The sequence below is a fragment of the Manduca sexta genome, unplaced genomic scaffold, assembly GCF_014839805.1.
Source record: "Manduca sexta isolate Smith_Timp_Sample1 unplaced genomic scaffold, JHU_Msex_v1.0 HiC_scaffold_929, whole genome shotgun sequence".
NCBI classification, from domain to species: domain Eukaryota; kingdom Metazoa; phylum Arthropoda; class Insecta; order Lepidoptera; family Sphingidae; genus Manduca; species Manduca sexta.
Window position 1 is genome coordinate 1 of NW_023595771.1, and position 11,098 is coordinate 11,098.

At 35.3% G+C, this 11,098-nt stretch overlaps 1 long non-coding RNA gene across 1 annotated transcript; it reads left to right on the forward strand.

The window, feature by feature from the left end:
* Nucleotides 1-8,554: 8,554 nt before the first annotated feature.
* On the forward strand, nucleotides 8,555-9,713 carry LOC115444725. The gene is made up of 2 exons (XR_003938755.2): nucleotides 8,555-8,693; nucleotides 9,438-9,713. It is a non-coding gene; the product is annotated as an uncharacterized LOC115444725 (long non-coding RNA).
* The last annotated feature ends 1,385 nt before the right edge of the window (nucleotides 9,714-11,098 follow it).

Genomic DNA, 11,098 nt, shown 5'->3' on the forward strand with positions numbered 1-11,098 from the left:
CAAAGCCTATTAATTATAATCAATTATGTTCAATTGAAAAGCTCTAGGCAAGGCGAAAGTTCCTATAGCTGTATATAATAATGAGGTTGGCCAAAGAAGTATCTTCCTCGTTGGTTGACTTTTAAATTTCACTAGTCGTAAATCAGTAGTGGAGTCACTTTGCCAAGCTAGGATAAAAGAAAATTATGAGGCCCTAACAAACATTATATTTGTAGCGTAGATCTCTTAGCTTACGTGATCATGGCACAGATTATGCCAAATCAGCCAGGGAATTGTGAATGCAATGACCAAATTTAAGGTGCAAAGGTGGCTGATAATCGGAAAATGATTTTGAGAAAATTTAACACCCTAGTAGTCATTAGCTTATCTCTAACCATACCAGTGTTAAAACAGTAAAATATATTTTTATTTATTATCCAAACTGAGCAAAAAGATTTTTGCTCTGCGCCATAGTGAGAAAAATTTAAACTAATACAATAATAGTAGCTTTAAAGTGCTAGCCGAAATGCCCAAGTCTAACGGCAAAAAAAACATACATGCCTGAGTGAATACAACTAGTTGCATTAGGCAAAACCTTCGTCTAAAAAATAAATCCGCTTTTACTAATGTCGCTGTGAAAACTGGACTTTAATTGCAGGACACGAGCCGCTGCCCTTACGCAGTCGTGTTGAATAATATTGCAACAAATTTAAGTCAATTGAAACAAATATACCCAAAGATATCACGTGGTATTTCTTTTCGCGGGGAATTGTTTTGATATTACACGTGTGTCTTATTAAGTTCTCACTTCGGCGTGCCAACTACCTTCCCTAAGGTGGTCCTTTTGGGGTCAACATAGCACATAATTTGTCTATTTTGAATTAGTTACTAATTCTATACATTACATGTCGGTGCATTGGTCTCGTCTCCCTAATTCTAATAGCATATTGGAAATATAAAATAAAACATTATTTGTTTTATTTTTAAATCATGAAATAATTTCATGATTCCTGAGACGGTTGTGTATACATAGGGGAATACTTTTTTTTATTGTGCATGTAAATAAATGAGATGCTCTAAATATTTATTATATTTAGTATATACTGTAAATATATATTATTATACTGTACCTACTTTATAGCTTTAATCTGATTTTAAAAAGTGCACCACGAGTGGTGAAGTGGTCGATTAAAATTTTATTGCATCTAAATAATGTTTCACATATTTCAGATTCAATAAATTATTTAATTTCTATTCAATACGTAACATTTACTCCTTATAACACCCAATATTATACTGTAGAATAACAAGTAACATAAAGATGGCCACATAGCGAATTTATACCTATTCCAGCGACAACAGCTACTCAGGCGGCCCCTCACATACGAAATATACTAAAATACCTTTTTCTATGTCTAAAGAAGGCCTTCATCAGAACCCATAGCCTGACCATGATTATTTCGTAATTGCACACGCACCAATGACTAACAATGAAGAAATCCAAATGTCAACGGAATAATAATATCTAATGAGGACCTAATTGGTATCCGCAGCGTTAGGTCACCAATCAGGGCTAAGACCTAGAATTCTGAATTACGGAATCGTCATTATCCTTGGTGGAATAAACAATGGGATTAACATGTGAATAGGAATACCTTTCATATATTGTATCAAGACATAGAAGCCTCTACATCACTGCAAAAGGCGCGGAAAACCGCCTCTCACGCCATTTTGTGCATTATAAATACAATCTGAAGAAGACCTAAAATCTAAACGACATCCTTATAGCCCATTGTCTTCTACTAATCAATACCCGCGATACCTCTAGACCTTTGTACATTAATTGACTAAGCTGGTCACTAACCATCAAGTGACCCACTGGTTCCTGTTATAGAGATATTGCGTTATTTTTCACAACGCACTGTTACATTTAATCCCTAAGGGGGTGTGATAGTTCAACAATTAATCAAGCATTAGGAAACAGTGTTTTCTATGATGACATACACCGATCTATTTCAATATCAGCTTTCTTGGTATATTGTTGTCGTTCGGATAGCGACCACAGTACATAAATAAAATTAGCCATAGTGGCACACGTAGTGGCGGATTTACCCTAAGGCCCAGTAGGCCCGGACCTAGGGCGGCCAGACGATAAGGGCGACAAATCGGGCCAAAAAAAACCACTGATGATTACAAGAAATAACTTAAATTCAAAGTATTTTAATGTATTAAAGGCTCGCGAACCTTCTGATTATAATCTGCCTAAATTACTATTTTGGGTGCTGAGAAAGGGTCTGCACATGGCCTCGAGCCTAGAGCGGCTAGGATTGCAAATCAACCACTAAGCCCACGTAATGCGTTACATTCCTCGCCAATTGCCAGATGTATGCCAGCCTACTGTAACAAAAAACAGTGGGTGAACACTTAACGTCACGGGGCAAATGTCCGGCATTAGTTCCGAGTCGGATCTCTACTCTACCGTATTTTTCAAGTGTATAGTTGACGTCATTGTCGTGTGACAATACTCGATTGCGATATTCAGAAAAGGGGACCATCAAATATGTATTGTATCTATACATACATATAGATGGCTTCCTACGATGGGTTCCGAATATGTATGAAACTCAATGTCGCAAATATACGTCACTTAAATTGATTAGTCTGCCACCTGCTGATATATACTTAGCTTTGTCTCTTTTTTACTTTGGGGCGTATTTAGCCTAGATTCATTTTTCTTTAATATTTTGCAATAATAGTACCTCCTTACCCAATATAGCTACGGGGTAACAACATATATTTATTTAAAGACCAACTGCCAAAATTGCACCTAAATTTATATTTCGTTAGAACAATAATCTCTTACAGTACTTCATCCGCAGTCTTTCACGACTTTAGATTGATGCAATTAAATCCAAAAGTTGCAACATTACAACGGCCCCTTACGACTAACAATAACATTGATACAGTAACCGGATACCTAAATATGTTACTTTATACTACTTAAATGACAGATGCAAATAATTTAAGAACTTTCAACCATGGACTCAAGGCTGCGTGTTCTGTTTTCAATAAATTGGATTACCATTTAACCCTGTTCGGACATAGGTTAATTAAATGATAATTACGTGAATTAATTATTATAACAGTAGATCAACAAAGTCAATAATAAGACGGCAAAAATGCGTAACCACGAACCCTTAGAACTGAGAACATTTCCGACTTATAAGGTACAAATTTGTAAAACCTTAAAATTCCTTAAAGCCAAACAATATTTATAATTGTCTAGATCTTTGTTACTAACCCATTACGTCTTAATACACAACAATAAAAATTAGCTTTGCATAATTTTTCTGTTTTTTGGTAACACGCCAGTCTGAGCTTGCATGACATCGATAAATACATGGTTGGCTACAATATTGTTTTTTCACATAAGTATAATCTTAAACATGAAAGTTTCTATAATGATATCTTATCTTTACGCGAATGTTAGACATTAAAATTAAACAATTTTCGGATTTTATCGGAGAAAATTAAAATATAAAAACCCTGATAAAATCCGAAAATTTGTATATTTTAATTAAAGTTTCCATTATACTATATAACTTATCTGTCAACTGTAGGGAGCTTACTGATAAACAGATAAAACTGCAGAACGAATGGCCTTCAGACGAAATATTTTCGAAAGTTTACCACCGAGAGACAGTGGGGTTAAATTCTGTCCAAAGTAATAACTACAGCAACGTAACAACTTATGTATAAATTGTATATTTTGACCAAATTTTTTTATAAAATCGTATTGGTGAGAGACAGACAACAAATAGACTAATCGGTAGCTCTAAAAACATCAAATTTTGAACACAAATTAATTAAGGAATGTTGATCAACACTAAGAAGGTATACCTAAAAATTATACGCTAAGGAGATTATTTTCTTATGAGGCACACGACTATACAATATATTATGTACATAAAACATTTGCACATAGTCCTGTCCCTACAATAAGTTAAAAGTCACGTGAGCATCATGAACTACAAAAAAGCTTCAAAACCCACAGCTATTGGTAGCACGCTTATAATTGAATATGCAATTTCAAAAGGGCACATCTCATAAATATAATATCTAGATCTCTATCGATAAATGTATGTATAATAAAAATAACAACAAAACTTCTTTAATTTTTTATTGCTAATTGAACCAAAATTCTAACCTTTTATTTTATACTTCTTTAAAAAAAATTACATTTCCTGAACATTTTTACAAGTTCGGACATGTGCCTTTTTCGAAATTGCATATTCAATTAATTATCCATGATATAAAATTAAAAATCCCGGCTTATTTACAACGTATAAACCCTTTATACCACCATTTTTTTTTATAAGTTCACATAAACCTGACCCCACTGCACCTGATCGTAAGTTGAGTGGGATCCAACAGAATGTTGACCTGAAAAAAAAATGATTATCCTCGGTAGTCGACACAATTATGCCGGCCTGTTGGAAACGGATATACACAGGCTGATCCCGGAACGCGACACGCCTACGTGGGCCACTATGAAGGGTCTAACACCTTGTGTACCGTGGTCGCTATCCGGGTGGATGTAAAATATATCCTACCACCAGCAAATAAATTTAACGGAGTAAAATCAAATAGATACATTGTAATACAAATATCACAGGCTAAAATAACGTTCAGATAAGTGAATTATGCACACGCGCGATTTGGCTGAACGAGGTCACCTTCACAAAGCTCTGTTAATGCCACGCCCTCGCACTATTAAACCAATTTTCCACAATTACTTTGTCCAATCAAGACTTTAACTGCTGCGGTATTTTGTATTCCAATATTATCTTATTTCTATTTGTTTTATATGCGCTAACGCCAGGATCAAAATGCTCGATATCTACAGACCAAATTATTTCGTGAAGAAGGAGCAGTGAAATATAAGTCGCTGGGTCTTTTACACAAGAGACCGCTTGAATAGGAACCTCTTTGTTTATCTGTGTTGCCAAATAGCAATATGGAAGTCGATAATTATGAACGCAAACTCGGTTTTATCACAACACTGTAGGACAAAGGATATTAGAGGAGAAGAAAGTCACTCTGGTGTAAATATTTTGGCTAGCAATTACTCCTGTTTGAATCGCGTTGGTTTTTGGATTAAGGAGTAAAAGCAGGGCAGCGGATATTATGAAAATAATACTGTTAAAATTAATTGATTCCAATTTAAAATACGCGATTCGAAAGTACGTATATTTGTTTATACTTTACCGTTTATAAAAGCAAGAGAGTATAATATATTACAAAAAATATTGCGTGCGAAAATAAATTTCCAAAGACCTATAAGTTCAAATCTTCTGACATTATGGTATTCAAGTACAATAATCACATTACCTACTTATTTATTGACCCGCTAAAAACTCCTCCTTACATAACTTTACCTTTGTGTCTGTTTACGAGCTACGATGTTTACTTCCCGTAGACCTACTTGCTCGTTTGATGCTATAAAACAATGTAAATAAATATCAGATCTCGAATCTATAATCACACTCATAGACCTGACCCGAGGTTATGATACAAATATTGTATTCTGACTATTAATTTTGATAAACTTTTGAATCCTGACGGCCTCGGTAGCGCAGTTTTATTACATGCACGGAATAACAGCGTTTTGAGGTCCAAGGTTCGAATTCCGGGTCGGGCAGTGATATTTGTGTTTTTCTGCTTAGTAGCAGCCCAGACTCTAGAATTTGTGCTCGATATGTTGATAGGCTCGCTCCCTGTCAGATCATAGGACGGAACACGCTTGGCGAAAAGTGAGTGCCATGGTTGCGCCTCTGCATACCCGGGATAAATTAGTGGTTTGTTTGTTTGTTTTGACTTTTAAATCCACAACAACCGGGCTCATAGCAAATATTTTCAGATTAATTTATCTACTTGAAAGGCAACTTGCAGCAGCTTGGCTCATCGTAGCTACGATGGGGCTGTTTCACAAAAACTTCTAAACAAATTCCCTTAGTAAAATAAGTAACAATTTAAATTGCAAATTTAAATGTAATGGTCTAAGAAATACCATTCATAATTGGCTTTAGAAGGGCGGGTTGTCGTGACGGTGTCGTGTCGGCGTCGTATCGTGAGTCAGCAAGGTCGCTGCCGTCCGGTTGCAGACCACGAATCTACGTCACGGTATTCATGATTGTTATCTAGTTTTTAAGTCATGTAAAGGATATAATTGACGATTGTCTTGATTTTTATTTAACATAGTAATTCCTGAACGGTATTTAGTCACTATTTGAACAAGTAGGTCATTTTAGTTTAAATTATAACGCTACAACGTTAACTGTACAGAGCTGTTTTAATTTAGGGGCCTCCTGCACACCTGGAGATTGAGGGGGAATTTTTCAATTTTATAACTAGCAATCTGCCCGGGTATCAATGTCGTAGATACTATACATATCATTAAAAAAACTAATATTATTTTAACAATAGTTTATAATTTCCTACAAATATCTCAAAAAGAGTTGAACATTTTCAATGTCCGATAGATTGGTTTAATTTGACAATACTTATTATAAAATCCTTTATGCGCATGAGCAAATAACTGCAGACTATGGACGCCACGCGGCTGGTAACTTCCCACGGCACGTCACCTTGGTTCGCGCTATCTGTTACCGCGTGATCTATCGGTCTGATTCGCGACGGCTATACCAACGTATCATACATTATTTCCTCCATTAATGTCTCATTTATACATTATCTTTATTTATGGATTATGCATCCTCATTTACGGTCTTGATTTTAGTGGTTGACACAAAGACATTCAACAATTTAACTTGACTATGCTACTTACGAGACGCCATTTAGATAGCTGTACGGTGTACGCACAGAATATTGCGGTGTTGTTTCGTCGATTTCTGCCTCCATGCAACGGCATCGCGTTTCATCGTATAAAAAAGTCTTAACATCTAGTCAATAAATATAATAATAATTTGCTAGTGGCAGGATATATTTTACATCCGCCCTAATAGCGACCACCGCACACAAGGTGCTATAATAGTTGTCCACGAAGTGTGCCGCGTTTCGGTATCAGCCTATGTATATCAGGTTCTAACAGGCCGGCATAATTGTGTCGACTATCGAGGGGTAATCGTCTCTCGTCAGTCGACATTCTATCGGAACCACATTCCACTTACCATCAGATGCCGTGGGGTCACTTTGCCGTGCTTGTATGTAATAATAATTTATGACGAGCATAATGTAGTATCACACAGATCTTTATGATAGAAATTCTGTATGTTTTCTAGCTGATTCATAAAAAAAACATTAGTTTGGTAGATTACTTGAAATTTTTAAGTTTTTGATGATTAATAGGTTTGATACTTACCAATGTGACGATAAGTCCACCCGAGTCCACCCTCGTCACTTTATTGCATTAGTAGAACACATCGATCCGTCTGTTGTGTCTTTGCTCACCTCCTCGGCATACAGACGTTATTTCAGGATAATATGTAATGTTAACAAAAAACATTTATTATTTTTATAATGTATTTACGTTATATACATTTTAGGCGCCACCATGACAATAACTTTACATTTTAAAACAATTCCCATGTAAATTCTTCTAAATGCATAAATACACAGCATAATTTGCATAACAAATAAGTTCCCGCCAAAATGAGCCTCCATGACCCAGGTGGAACTAAGGAGGCAAGGGACATTGTTTATTCAGCCGGTAGATTGTTACGTTAACTTGCGCGTTCCGAAACCGAAACGAATAAAACCGCCGCGGGCCGCATCGCAAGTGAAACGATACAAACTTATACATACCGTCGGAATAAATGTATTTATTAAGTTTCATTACTGTAGGATCGGTTTAGCAACGACTGAATAACTTTGTAAGATCTGTACATGTGTTTGTTGCTACAACATTCTGTTCTACATATGTCAAGGACCATAGTTTTGCAAAAATACTTTCTTTCAATACAAATTCTTTACACTTATTTGTAAATAAAGATGCCATACGATTTGCACGCTTATTATATACACTTAGGATACGTTATTTGATTGCCTTTGTCTCGAATTTGGTGTTATGCGGAAAAATGCAAGGGCTACTTTTAGCTTAACATTACTTTAGTTTGTTATTACACCAATTGCGTGTATATTAGTGATTTAGGTCACTGATATTGATGAAAATATAAGTATTATATAAAGTATTTGCATTTTAAATTATTAATATGTAGACTTATACCTACACTCATTGCAGAAGAAGGCAGAGACGTAACCCGTGGATGCACGCCATTTTGGGCACAAATTAAAAACATAGGCAATTATTCACAGCATTCATATTTTCTTTGACCTACAAATTCAACCCAGGACCTTTCGGTTTCAAAGGCCATTTAGATATATATTAGAGCAATAAGGCAATCAGTTAAACAAACCTTTTTACACCACTTTGTCACTGCCTAAAGTATCAAAATTCTCTTTCATATTTTTTTATTCTCTTTCATTCTGTTTAATATTTATGTCAATCAAAATCAACCAAAACCAATAATGAAAAGTTTGCACAACATTAATTTAATAATATGATTAAATATGGCCAATAAGTTTAAAGCAGTTTTGAATAATGCCTGTGGGAACAGACAATAATATCGGTTACATTCAAGAAGCATCCAGAATGCTTCAATCAATCAGGTTGTAAGGATGTAGAGAACAACAAGGTTAGTATTTTGCAGCGTATTGATCCTTGAGTAAATATAGCTACCACTAGTCCACTTCGCTTTAGTATCTTTTCAAACCACCACTATTTGGTGGTTCAACATATCCTCATTTGTATGCTAGCATTGATAACTACAGACCATTATGTCTGGCTTTAAAAGAACAACTTCTTGGGACCGAATTTTTCGCGTTTGTATGTTGCGTATCAAAAATGGTCTGATGTCTACACTTTTCGTGATATTTGTAATAAATTTGATAGTGACATTTCACCAAGACCTAGTTGATCAGTATGCAACTATCACGGAATAAACTGGCCAACTTCCAAAAATGTTGTAAGATATACGAAGACCTTAATAATGTAATAGTCCTATTTGATGCTGTTGTTGCTGTTGCATTTGGCATCTTCTTCTGTCGGTTTTAAATTGCGCATATAACGACAGTAATGCCTACATTTTTATAACATATAAGTAATATGCGTCATAACTTGTTTTTAAAAAATCCCCAAAACAAACTGTTCATCTGACGATAGGTTATTTACATTCTCTATAAATACCCACAATCTCAGTAGAATAATGTATTATGCGTTGATTGCCTCGAATAAAAGGAGCTAAATAAAGGAAAGAGGTGTTGCCTGCAGTTATATCAACCACCACACAGAGTGCATCAATAAGCATGTTGTTAGACTGTGTGCAGCGCGCTCTAACACCCCACTTTCCTTCACTACATCCCCGCCTTTCAAATTCTAGTATGAACCTATGCAACCCAGACGACTAAATGCTCAAACTAAGGCTGAGAAGACCGAAGTTGTACCGTTTGAAAAGAGCCATATACCAGAAGACTGGAGGGCGGCGTTCTATCTACTAGTGCGATCTGTACGATTTGCAGCTGAAACACTTGGTGGTCTGTACCGGGCTGCTGTTCATCCTAATGCTGTGTTTGAGGAGTTTGTACAACAAAATTAACTCGCACAACAGCTGCTCGTCTATGCAAATGTATTGAGGAAATAAATCTTGGCTGAATGATTTTCTTTTTAATATTTATGTGAATACAGAAAGTTCAATGTCGGAAATACAATTAAAATAATGTGTTATATAGGGTGGGCCACGCCAAAATAGGTACAGTAAAAAATAATGTCTAATCATAATTTGCACATAGCCACAAAAGACATATCAAATAAGTAATGCGAATACCAAAAAACTGTGAAATCTTAAAGTCTCGATAATTGTGACCGTTTTATATAGATCATTTTTTGTTTCTGATAGAGCACACTTAAGCGACTGTCGTTAAAACCATAAAAGTTACACATAACAAACTATTATTGGAATAATAACTCTCAACTCTTTCATAAAAATAACTATACTTAATTCACGGTATATTTAATATCTACGTATACGATTTCTTATAATTATACCGCAAGTATTAATCAATGAAAAATATGATCTTCGAACATTTAAATAAAACTAGTCCCCCGAGACCACGAAGGCTACAAAGTCTTCGAAACCTCCGAAGAAAATTATAATAATATAAAAACCGCGATAAAAATCGTAAAATACTGTAAAACGCTCTTTTTACAGTAAACATTATATTAGCAAAATAATTACAGAATACAATTTTAGACATTCTTTTGACAACGTCCAGCCAGAGAGAATAATAATCGAATAGTCGCCGCGTGACATATCTTCTCTTCTGCCAGCCTGCCCGCGCAGCCGAATACTTCCGGAAACGCCCGATGTCATCGGCTAGGATAGCGGCGCGTAACATCGGCCATCCTGCAAAGTGAATACCAAAGGTATTCACAAAAATAAATTCTGAGAAAAGCAGAACTGAATCGGATACTTATATTTTAACATTTTTACCAGTAAATCACTAACTATTTCTGATCGATTAACTCTTTAATAAACCAATCAAGTCTTGCGTATCCACAATATCCAACAACTTATCCATTTTGCAATTAACTTTCACGCTATATGTGTATATAATTTATTTTTCGTTAGTACCTAAACCCCGTTTCCTTACTTCATTCCCAGCAACCAAAGACCTTCATTCTATTTATCCAAGTTTACATACAGTTAATGCTGAATTCTAGTAGCAATCATAGAATGCTGAGAACCAAACTTAAGTTTAAAAAAACACCCAGAACAATTAAACCTTTCAAAGCAAAACCTCCAATTAGTAAGACAGCAGCAAATGAAAAGGAATGAGAAGCACAACTAAAGAACTCCATAGAAGTCGCAAAGGAAGTTAACACACAAGATAATATAACACACAATAAGGACTTATCAGCACACGATTCATACATATAAATAAGCATACGCAACATATACCAACTCAATCAAATCAATTAATCAAATGGTTTACGAGTAACACAGCATAAAGGCAAGAAGCGTTAGAAAAGTCCTAACTGAAA